The sequence below is a fragment of the Athene noctua genome, chromosome 2, assembly GCF_965140245.1.
Source record: "Athene noctua chromosome 2, bAthNoc1.hap1.1, whole genome shotgun sequence".
Taxonomy (NCBI): Eukaryota; Metazoa; Chordata; class Aves; order Strigiformes; family Strigidae; genus Athene; species Athene noctua.
In genome coordinates, this window is record NC_134038.1 from 7,646,135 (window position 1) to 7,658,506 (window position 12,372).

Genomic DNA, 12,372 nt, shown 5'->3' on the forward strand with positions numbered 1-12,372 from the left:
CGAGTACTCATACGTGCAGTCGATACCTCTATATCAGGAGTTGGAACAAAAGGCAGTCATACTTGTAGGTAGAGAAGGTAGTGCAATTTCCATTGATTTCATTATAGCTAGCACTACAACTGCAATATTTCCTTTTGTTGTCTCAGCTTATTTTCATTAACTAGATTACATTTGTTTAAAATAAAAAGCTGCATACAAATAAGATCTGTTGATTAAATACCAATAAACTCCAGGCAGGCAGGTTGGGATTTATATTACCTAACTTAAGTCATCTAAAAGTCAAATCTACACTGATCACCTAGGCTCCCTCCACAGTCCATAGAGTCTAAAGGGTGGGTCTGTTTTAAAATTAATATTCATCTTACATCAAATGGCTCCCTTGGGGTACCCATTTCAATCAGATATAGAACAAGCCAAGCTTACACTGTATGCCTAACTAAAATACATTTCTTTGAGACTGACTTCCAGGGCAACTGTTGATTTTGAAAGAATTGCAGATGCTAATGTCAACATCAGCAGTTTAACTGATGAGCAGCTGGTACTAGACTGATGAGCAGGATGATTGCAATTCATCAAAGGACTAATGAAGATCTACACAAGACACCTCTGGTACTTTCTGGAGGAGAATATGAAAACCAGGAAATAGCTAAATATAGCATTTAAAAATACACAACATGAAATGAACAGAGAGAGCTGCAAATGACTTAAAATTGTGTGCAAGCTCATTGTTTAGGTAAAAACTGACAATTAAAAGGGACATGACATGTATTACAGAAGAAAATAAATAGGAGGATATACAAAATGAGATATTAGAAAGGGATTAAATGTTTGTAAAGTTGAATGATAAACCAGACCTTTTGAATTTAAGTTGCAAGACAGCTGGACCTTAGAAAACACTTTCTGCTCCCCTTTACAAGCCATCATACTTGCTTGATATTACAATGATTAAAGAAACCATATGTCCATTCATTAGTCTATTCGTCTGGAACTAGATCAGAAAGGATGAGAAGCTGACCGACCCAGGTGGAGCTAGCTATGGCTAATGAGTTAGTGGATGCTCTCTGGAAGCTTCAGAAGTTTATCCTGGTCTGCTGCACACCTGGAGAGCCTAAGCTCCTTGATCCCCTTAATAGTGAAACATAGGGAGACTGCAAGGAACAGCCAGGACTATTTATTTTCTTCTGAAAATAAATCCCATGACAAAGCTGAAAGCATGTTTAGATAGAAATATTATGAGTAAAGTAACTCGTGGTTAACTCTTCTAAACAGATCAATAGGCACTCAGTTTCCTTTTAAAAGAATAATTATAAAGTGTTAACTACTACAGGAAAAAGCTAGGAGTAAGTACATAAGTCAGGAAAAAGATTTCCATAGGTTGTGTCCTCCTTTGCAAAAAGCCGTAATTCTATCCTTTAAAAATGTAATTATTCTCATTTATTGCCAAATAAATAGACCAAGACAAATATTAAAAAAAAACCACCTGCCCTGCACCCCGTTACCAGTCCCACCTTCTCCCCTTCGCTCCCAACTCCTCTCCCTCCAGGGGCACTGCGGGGGGGAGCTTGGCTGAGGGGCTCAGCTGTGTCCTGCGCTGGGGCTGTTGGAGCTGGCTGGGACTGCTGGGACCAGCTGTGCCCGGCACAGGGCAGCCCATCCAGTGCCTGGGCACAGACACCTGATACACCTATGCTTCAGGTTTCTAATTTAACCTTTCTTTTTCTTCCTTTTTTTTTTTTTCTTTTAACATTTTATTATAAAGGTCTATTCCTATCAAAATCTACAACAGGAGTAATTTATAAGGGACCCACTCTCATGTTAGAAAGCACATCACTTGTTAGTTGTTCTTCTGGATTAGGCTTTATAAAACTGTTAATATTTAATTCAGTACAGTCCTGCTCAGTGAGGGCGTTGTCTGTGCTGTCATCACTCCATCTTTCAGAGCATCCTACCTCTTGAAGCAGCCATCTCTTGCTTCTCTGAGATGCTGGGTTGGATCTCAAAACATCATCCACCCAGTCAGTGTCAGCTCTATCCAAACTAGTACTGACAGATGCCTCCTAAATATCCATATTGGTAGAAACTATGAAGAAAAGCACCAGAGCTGGTAGGTCATTATGTTCTGAGTGACCTATGACATGTCGTACATGCTGAGTTTCATCAGATTTGCTTCCAGACTTTTGTCAAGAAATTTCAAAATGTTCCATGTTAACTGAAGATGCATGAAGCATTCCTGGAGAAAAAAAATCTTTTCTATCTCTTCCCTACCTTTTCTACCTCTTATTCCCCCAGCACCTTAGTAAAATGTAGACAGTTAGGGTTTTGTCTGGGTATTTTTTAATTTATTTTGGGGGGAGCATCTCTTTAAAAACACTATAAATTTTACTCAATCTATAGGTCTTTCCACTACCAAGACTCATGAAGGAAAGATATTTTGTGTCAGCAAAAAAGATGAAAAATCAGATTTGAGGTTTCTGTCTCTTATTTCTCACAGGCTAATGGTGGAAAAATGGAAACAAATCCCGTAGAGGCAGAGATGCAAAATACTAGAGTAAAATTCTTGCTTCATCCAGTGGTGTTGGGTATCCCAGGTGGAGTTCATCAGGCAAATAAGTTTTGGGGTTTTCTTTTTCCCCACTGTAAATAACATCAGTAGCCCTTTTGTCCTTATAGTCCATTCTGGTTTTAGAATCAATGAGTGGATGAGTAAGTGCAGTAAACAGCTGCGAGCAAAGATTTTACACTTTACATTTACTTGTATAAATATCATTTAAATAATTTAATGTAGAAAATTCCGCTACAGCTCACATGCAGTGTAAAAGGCTAATTTAAGAACATTTCTTGTTTGTTAGTAGTAATATATTTCACAAGTATAAATATAAATTGAAGAACTCAGGTCTGGATGATCCTGACCTCATAGGACTAGGTTCTACGAAGCACCATGAAGGATTCATTCATTACAGTCCTCAAACATTGTTGAGGAAAGTAGATTGATCCTACTTTCTCCACGGTTTTGCAAAGGTTAATTTATAAACACAGTGTATCCTTGACTCAGATATATGGAAGTGACACTCATTGCTCCTTGATGAAAGTGCTGTGCTGTATTGTAATTTAATTTCTCAAATCTGTTTTGAAGTAGAATATTATTTCTGTTGACTAAGCAATCAGTTTCCAGCAGAAGGAGCACTGGCAATGCACATAAGTAAACCATAGTCAATTTTATCAAAATTTTATTTTGATAAAAGAGCTTTAAGAATTATATATGATGCTTATTCTCTGCTACAGGACATTTTCTTCCATGCTCATTCAAGAAGAAAAGTGACACCATTTTAACAAGGGATGTTAGTAGCCATGTGCTGGTAGCCATGTGCTGGTTCTCCTTCCCCTTCTACCACACAGTCCTGAATTAAGTCCAGCTTTAGCTGGCTAGTGAAGTCTTACAGACTTGAATCACAACCATAAGAGTGGTAAAAAGAAAGGAAGGAAATTTAATTAGTTTTACCCCTGTGGCAGGTGCACCCTCCCAGTGAAAGCAGAGCTTCTTGGCTGCTGAAGTGCAGCAGCTCCGGGCTGCCTTTGCTCTCGGGGCCTCACGGTAATCGGGGCCTTTGGGCAGTGGGAGCCGCTATTGACCACAGGGCAGTTGGGCCTGGGTATCATTGGAGTCCCCTGGGAGACATTTTGTGCTTGTCCTCTGGAGCAGTATGCTGCTGTTGAGGCCTCTCTCCTTGGGTCAGGACACTGCCCAAGAAGCTCCTTGAGGTGACTTGGGTTGGGACACTGCCCTGAGCAGGTCCTCAAGGTTGAGAGCCCTCATGTTGAGAGATAGAGCATTTTGGGTTGTCGTTAAGCCCTAGGGAGTGGTGCTTTGTTATGCATTTCTGGTTGTCCTTAAACCCTAGGAAGTTGTTCTGTTCTCCTCTCACTGACATTCAAACCTGTAATTTACGGAGGGCTAGTTAATTGTGTTAATAATAAATTCTTTATTTTGGTTGGTTGCTTGCTTGCTTATTTGAGAGCCTTTGTTACAACCCCTTTGCCTAGCTGTAAATGCATCTTATGCTTAAGTTTTTATCTTATTCCTTTTAAAAATATGATGCAGCTGTGCAATAGTTACCCTCTAGAGAGTCATTTCAGTTTCATGACTTCTTTCTGTTGTTCATGGTACTATTTACCATCTTACACATGATCACAGTGGGAACACCAAGGTCTCTGTCCTCTGTTAGCTTGAGGAGAACTCAAGGGTAAGGCCTGAACCAGTATAGCCTGACAGGAGGTTTTAGGCCCTGCAATTTCTTTCTTTCCTCAGAAGATTTGTGAAAGAAAAGAAAGTTTAAGTCATTTCGTATATTTTGTCATTGTGCCATCCCCAGCATCATTACATGACTCTCATCAAAATGGAATCACTAGGACCTCCCAGAGCTGACAAGTGTTCCTTTGCTAAGATTTCAATGAATATGACACCTTTCATGACCATACCTCTTATTACAAATATAAAAGAATAACAGCACAGAGGTCAGCCTAATTTAAGAGGGGGAAAAGTATAGCATGAAAAATAATTCCTAAGGTGTTTGTCACTTAGTTACCTTTTTCTTTTTTTTTTTTTTTTTTTTCCACTAAGCAACTAGTCATATCTGTTATATCAGTAAATGTTTTAAACTACTTCCTATTTTTTTGCCAGACAGCCAGTGCATTGCTGTTTTGTACCTGGACTCCACGAGGCTGGCCAGAAAAAAAAAAGCGTTTTATACTGTTGCTACACCAGCCTAAATGGAAATCTGACTATTTACAGTAACTGTAATTTCCATTTCAGGAATAAATTGATTTTTCCCCCTTTGTATTAAAACCTGAATAGTTAATATATCTTCTGCATTGACATGCTAAAGAAATCACAATGATACTAAAGGTGGGAGGGAAAATCAATATTGTAACTTGAATTTAAGCATCTGGTTCCTCACAGTTCAAAATCTCACTCTCATAGCACTCTTTTTCCTTTCTCTCTTCTCTAAGAATCTATAATTGGTTTTGTTGTTTGTTTGTTTTTTTTTTCTTACGTGTTTTGTTAAACACTATATTCATTTTATGAAATGACATTCAAAGTCTCCCTGAAAACAAGTGATTAAGACACAAAATAATTCTATTCAAGAAAAACTCTTTTCAAGAAAGACTTATTTTCTCTGCCAAAATCAAATCTCTTTTTTTCACTGGAATTTCACATAAATGCAAGTCCAAGGTCACTCTTAAGCTTGCGAAATTATATCTAATGTCTTAGAATTGATATAATCCAGTTTCAGATCAGCACATAAAAAGTCTTGGTGGCATGATAGGTGGCTTGCTACCATCAGGGATGAATAAGAGAGACATTTTTATCTTAGACCTCCCTGAGTCATTTGACACATCAGTCATATTTCCAAGGGAATGTTTTCATATTGAGGTACATCCAAAGAACATGATGAAAAATGGTACCAAAGATCAACCATCTCTCTGGTCTTTCATGGCATTTAAATGCAGTCATAAAATGATATAGACTGATATCAGAAACCTTTTACCATATATAAGTCTGCACCAGTTCAGTACACACAGCACGGCACTTGGAAAGAAAGTCCAAGATGAAAAACCGTTTGTTGAAATTAAAGCCAAAAAGGTCAGTGGTGATGCTGATGAGCAAAGAAAAGCACTTTAAAAGGTTGATACTAAGAAACATCTGTTGGATGAAGAATGCATACCTATCTTTGGGCAACACAGTCTGTACTTTATTACTTTATGCATTCTTTACTGATTTTAGATTCTTACCAACCCACGCTTCTGAGTGATGCCTTCCTCTTGTCACCAGCTGCCCAAAGAGACTTAACACTACTCTAGCAATGACTGTGACATTCATGGGTTAAAGCCATGAAATATAGCTTGGAATTAAGTCATTAATTGCAGATGCTGTCTGCATTGGATCCGGCGTGTCCAGGAGACATAACAAACATAATTGTCTGGTTTTATCAGTGCTTGTCATTAAACACCAAGTCAAAGTCAGAATCTTGAGCCGTATTTATGGTCCCCAAGAGATGGAGAATATATTTATCTTGTCTAGCCTTAAAATTTGTATTGTATATGTGTGCATATTTTTCAAGTGTCTTTATAGCCATTGGAGAGGAACAGGCACTTTTAGAAAACAGAGGTGGTGAGACTGTGATCAACAGCTCTGGTATGTTGGCATGACTGAACTTTCCGTATAACCGTGAAATTCATGGAATTTCATGTGATCATTCTTCAATAGTACCATGAACTATCTTAAAAGCAGACAATCATAATGAACCTCTCCATCTCCTATTCAGTTTCTTTGCCCTACCATCTCTTTTATGAACACACAGAAAAGAAAAAGGAAAAAGAAAAAAAAAAACTTCCAATCAAAACACTTCACGGCATACACAATTCTCTCCCCTGGGAGAGGTTGAACAAGAAAATGAGCTACAGTTGACACGTGTTAGTCACTTTACGTAGTGTGCTAATGGAAGATACTCCAATATTGTGGGTGATGAGGGCTGCATAAGAATTAATACAGTAGAATAGAAACTGCTTGCTTACAATGGGCAGAGAAGAGAGATTCTGAATAGGACTAGATTTATTTTATCAACTACACAGCAGTCAAAGCTGTTTCAATGAAGATAAATGAAGAACTCTATCATCTTACTTTGTAGACTTATTTAACCAACAGACTGTCTTCTCTATGATTTGTGAGGGCTTTACACATTAGAAACTAACTGAGATATATCATGACTGTCAAATCCTGGTATTCCTGTGGGTTTCACGTACAGTACAATAGAACCACTTTCATTATCTTTGTGTTACAGATAATGGATAATAAACCATCTTACAGTACCCAAAGGAAAGCCTCTTGGAGCACAGAAAAACTCTTAATACATGGAATACATTTTAAGCCTTTTTTTTTTTTTTTTTTTTTTCCTGAAAAAGGCTTTGAATCAAAATGAAGATGACTTTATTGTTTGAAAGCTACAGGGGGTTTTTTAGCACTTTTTTTTTTTTTTTTTTTTTTTTTTTTGAATGGAAAGACTACTTAAACTACCACATCAGAGTAACTGTGCGGTTATTCTTACTTACCAAAGCACTTACTTTTCAGTAGTTGGAAAAGGTTAAGGGATTAGGATTCCAAGAAAATCAGTGAAAAATTCCAACAGTCGACAACATCAACTGACTTTCTACTCCCCCTGCTTGACCTCTACTTCACTGGTTTGCCTTTGCATGTAATGTCCTTCTATCTTTGTTCTTCCTAGTGCTGGACTGCTACTGCTATTTCTTCCCTTTACCCACAGTCACTCTCATTTCTTTCCCAGTCTCATACACCTCTCTATGCTTCATAATGAGACCCCATCACTGGAATTTCATCATTCAAAATGAGAAGGATTCGTATCAAACCTTTTATTCCTCCAAAACAGGCAACCTCCAGTGTATGAAAGCAACATCTGTGGAATGGTGCAACACCACTCACTCATGAGACAACATTTCAGTTAGCTAAAAATTGAAAACCAGGGCTGTCATAGATCTCACCACAGCCTGCAGATGACGGTTCAGACAGATATTAAACTCACATAAGCTCTGTGTCATGTGTGGAAACCTTAGATAATTTCAAGCAACCCAAGTGGCACTAGATGCTTATGTTTTTTTCCCAGCCCTCGTTTACTCTGATACCACATTTATTGAGAAGTGACTCCTTCACACTCAAGCTAGGAAAGATATTTTTGCTAAGATTTTTATCTGCCCAAGATGCATCATTCCTTTGAGGTTTCCTAGCTGCCATTGCACATTTACTGGCAGCTCTTTAAAGGACAAACGAAGCTTATTTTATTACTATTACATCATGTCTTTTCTCCCTATTGCATTAATTAGTTTTATCATTTACATTAGTTGCATTGGTGGTACACAAGATATAACAGAAGCAAAGTTTGTAATAAGTGCTACTTTTAATTACATCTATCCACAAGGTAAGGGTGAGCAGACTTTGAAAACCACAGGAGTTTCATAAAATCTTCTTCAGCTCACAAGAAGGGACAGCAATTCTCAAGTCCAAGAATAAATTCATGACAAAAACCAGGCTGAGATAATTCTGTCAACTGGTAGACAACTTGAGGGAAGAGCATATTTGTTACTTGTACAACATATGGAGCTGTAGCTAGACTATTCCTTAGTCCCTCTGGAAAACATGGAGGCAGTAGTTAGGATCTCTGGGAAAGGCTTAACGGGAGTTGAAGAAAGAGTAGAAAATTGTGCAGTGCTGTTAAGCTAGTCCTTCTTTCCCATCAGTGACTTTTAGAATTCAGTAATCTGTGAGCTGTGTTTCTTTGGACCCTAAACACCTAAAAATTGTTTACAGCTTTTTGGGATGAAGAGGTAGATGTAAAAAATGTACTTTTTTCTGTGAAATTTTTTCTGCCAGTGAGAAAAAGATGTTCATGCCCTTCATTAACTCTGTGTCTGAGGCTATTCCAGAGAATTTTTTTTTTTTTGGGCTTACACATATATGCAAATAAATGCTCCGATTGCATGTTCTGTTATCAGCTTGAGGAGCTTAAGCATGCTCGGTGCAGGAAGAAGTGGTCCTTTCTGCAAGGAGGTCCTTTCTGTTTAGCCTATTATTTAAATAGTTTTACCTGTGCATGAATATCTTATATAAAGCTTCAAACTCACTTCGGACTAGGCATGTTAAATACTTGCAAGATGCCTAGCTCAATTTGAGCATGCAGTTATTGCCACAATGGTAATAATTCATGTGCACATTAGTGGCTTCACTACAGTATGCATCCCCTGTATTTAATAAATATTTAACTGTCCACTGTGTAATAATTAATCACTTCAGCTTTCCTTCTAAAAGTCCTTCTGTTAAAGTGGCAAGTCAAGTTTATGTCTATAATAAATCTGCCTTTCCAAAAAGCAAGCTATGGCAGACAGTTCCTCTATCTCCATTGTAATCCAATCCTACAATATGTATTTGTTCAGAGTTCACAATTAATTGAACTTAACAGAGCGAGAAGAGAAAACAAAGAATTTGAGACATTCAGGAAAAAATAAAAAAAAAACAAAGGCAGGCAGTAGTTGAAACAGGATCAGAGGTGCAGTTTAAAAGCTTATCTTAAGGGCATAATGAACTTGTAACTAGACCTTTACCAATGACTTCAAAGACCTCAGTTCCTGTCTCAGTTATGGTCCTGACCTGCTATGTGGCATTTCCTTTCAGCCCTTTGTGACTCTGTCATTGGATCTACCAAGAAGATAAGGTTTCTTTTAGATTAAAAAAAAATATACGATAGCTATAGAAATATACCCACCTTCCGGATTTGCACCACGGAATTCAATAGTGTCTGTAGTTGGGCAATTACAAAAGATCTACACAGAGGACTGCAGATACTTAAAAGCTCAGAAGTAGTATCTCTGTTAATTGCATAATCCTTCATAAAATACATAGGGACAAAAATCTTTCCTTCTCAGCACTGCCTTTAGTTCCTAAGAAAAAAAGATAAATATGTTCAAGCCAGTTGTCTATCATTATAGGAATTGCAAAGAACAACTATTTTCTTACACATTCTGTCTCTGGAGTTCAGATGTATCTTTCTGCTTTTGGTCTCTATCCTAAACTGATTATTGGGGTCAAGCATCTGATACATCTCTTTCAAAAATTATAGTATTCAGTTAATTTTTTCAGAACATGGCAGAAAATAGTAGCTTCAGCAGTCAAATGCATTTTAACTCTATCATGGGACATGTATGTTCAGTTCCACAGATTGTTTCTCACAGTTTTTATTTTATTTTCTATCAGAGACTTATTTAAAACAGAAGAGTTCTAAGAGGAAGGAACAGGATTCTCCATCTTCCAGTCACTTATGATATTCTATACTCAGGCTGTTTGAACACTCTCCTGGGATGTTTGGGTCCAGATTTCTTCTTGCTTCAAAGTTATCTCTTCTTCCCCTTTCCTCTCCCTTCTTCCACACCCAGGGGACAGTGCTCTCGAAGATACTTATAAAGATGCTTAATGTCCCTGTGCCTTTCACAGTCCGAACTCATAGGAATACTCTGAAAATGACTATGAGATTGAGGTCTGTGAGAAAGACAAGGGGATGCCTGAGCTGTAAATGCCTTAGAGGTTTGGAGTGAGAAAGAAGTCACACTGCTTAACATTGTCAGGTTGTATGATGTAAAGCTTGTCTCCATACACACAGAGGAGCTCAGAGACATATTGAAGGCAGAAGAGGCCGATTACTCCAATCAGAGACATGAGTCCCTGCCCTGGCCCTTCCCAGTGCTGTCCCAGGAGAGCTCCAGTCCCATGGGCCAGGGGTGGCACAAACACTATGAGGCAACAGGAGTAGCGCTTTAGGTAACCTCACGGACTAAGTGGGTTCAATGCTTAGGGTTATGGGACATATTATGGGATGCAGGGCAAGACCATCCTAGGATCGTGTATGACTTATTATGCAGCTTTAGGGGAGGAACCCAAGGTATGGAAATGGATAGGTCTAGGTGATCTGAGGAGAATGGTAAAACCGAGGAATAAGAAAATGAAAAAGTCACAGAATCACAGAATCATCAAGATTGAAAAAGACCTTGAAGATCATCCAGTCCAACCATTCACCTAGCACTGACAGTTTCCAACCACACCAGATCCCTTAGCACTATGGTGACCTGACTCTTGAACACCTCCAGGGATGGGGACTCCACCACCTTCCTGGGCAGCCCATTCCAACACCCAAAAACCCCTTCTGGAAAGAAATGCTTCCTAATAGCCAGTCTAAACCTTCCCTGGAGCAGCTTGAGGCCATTCCCTCTTGTCCTATCGCTTGTTACTTGGTTCAAGAGACTCATCCCCAGCAATCTGCACCCTCCTGTCAGGGAGCTGTAGAGGGCGATGAGGTCTCCCCTCAGCCTCCTCTTCTCCAGACTAAACACCCCCAGTTCCCTCAGCCGCTCCCCGTACGACCTGTGCTCCAGACCCTGCCCCAGCTCCGTTGCCCTTCTCTGGACACGCTCGAGTCATTCAATGGCCTTTTTGGGGTGAGGGGCCCAAAACTGAACACAGGAATCGAGGGGCGGCCTCACCAGTGCCGAGTACAGGGCTCAGATCCCTTCCCTGTCCCTGCTGGCCACGCTATTGCTGAAACAAGCCAGGATGCCATTGGCCTTCTTGGCCCCCTGGGCACACTGCTGGCTCCTGTTCAGCCGTGTCACATGTAAACAACTTGGTTGAGATTATATTTGTCTGACCATGCCTTGAAGCTTTGTCACCTTATTAAATTTCTTTCTAATGATTTTTCTAGACTAGGTATAAGGAATATTTTTTTTTTACAATGAGGATATTGAAATGCTGGCACAGGTTGCCCAGAGAGGTTGTAGATGTCCCATCATTGGAAACATTCAAGGCCAGGTTTGACAGGACTCTGAGCAACCTGATCTAGTTGAAGATGCCCCTGCTCATTACAGGGGGGTTGGACTAGATGAGTTTTAAAGGTCCCTTACAACCCAAAATATTCTATGATTCTGTGATTCTATGAAATGTCTCTTCAGCCAGTTGAGGAATTGGAACACCATACTTATTCAGTACCAGCACAAAAATATCTAAGCAACATCCAGGTGCCTGAAAATTGCAAGGGGCATGTGACAGTGCTAAGTTTCAATGTCAAGTGGCATTGTGTGCCTTTGGGTTTTCCATCTGGCCTGCACTGGTTGCTCCAGCAAACCACAGATCTGCAAGTCTCTGGTATCTTAGGCAGATACTTCAGGCACTGAACCTCGCAGTCCTAGGGCTTTACTGGAGGAAGTCTGAGATTCTAAATGTGGATTGCACTTAGGTAATATTGACACTTACCTCTAGCAAGAAATACAGGAATCTATTCACACTTGAGGCTTACTCTGCAATCAGTAAGTGTCTCTATGGGGTATTCAGTCAACAAAAGGTCTGCAAGCTTTTTGAAGGAGTCTCTTTCCAATAACAGGGAAAAATCTTAGGATATCTACCTTCTTGATTTCTGGTAGGTATAGGTTTAAGATGAATGGAAGGAAAGGATAGTCTTAAGGATGGACCTTGAAATTTAACTGCTGATAATAACTTCGGCTGATAGGAAGTAATTTTAGATTTGGGAGCATGAGTTGAAATTTTCAGTTCCTTCATCCTTTAAAATCCTTTTACTAATGAAGCCCCTAGATGTTTGTTCATTTATTTTGTCAAGGTCCCATCAGGATACTTCAGACCTATATCTCTTTAAACTTACTGTGTTCATGTGGAAGAGGTAACTGGGGACTTTTCAGAATTTGTGCCTTTTGATGGCCTATACCAAGATGTGTGAAGAATACTAATTTTACTGCCACACTTCCAAA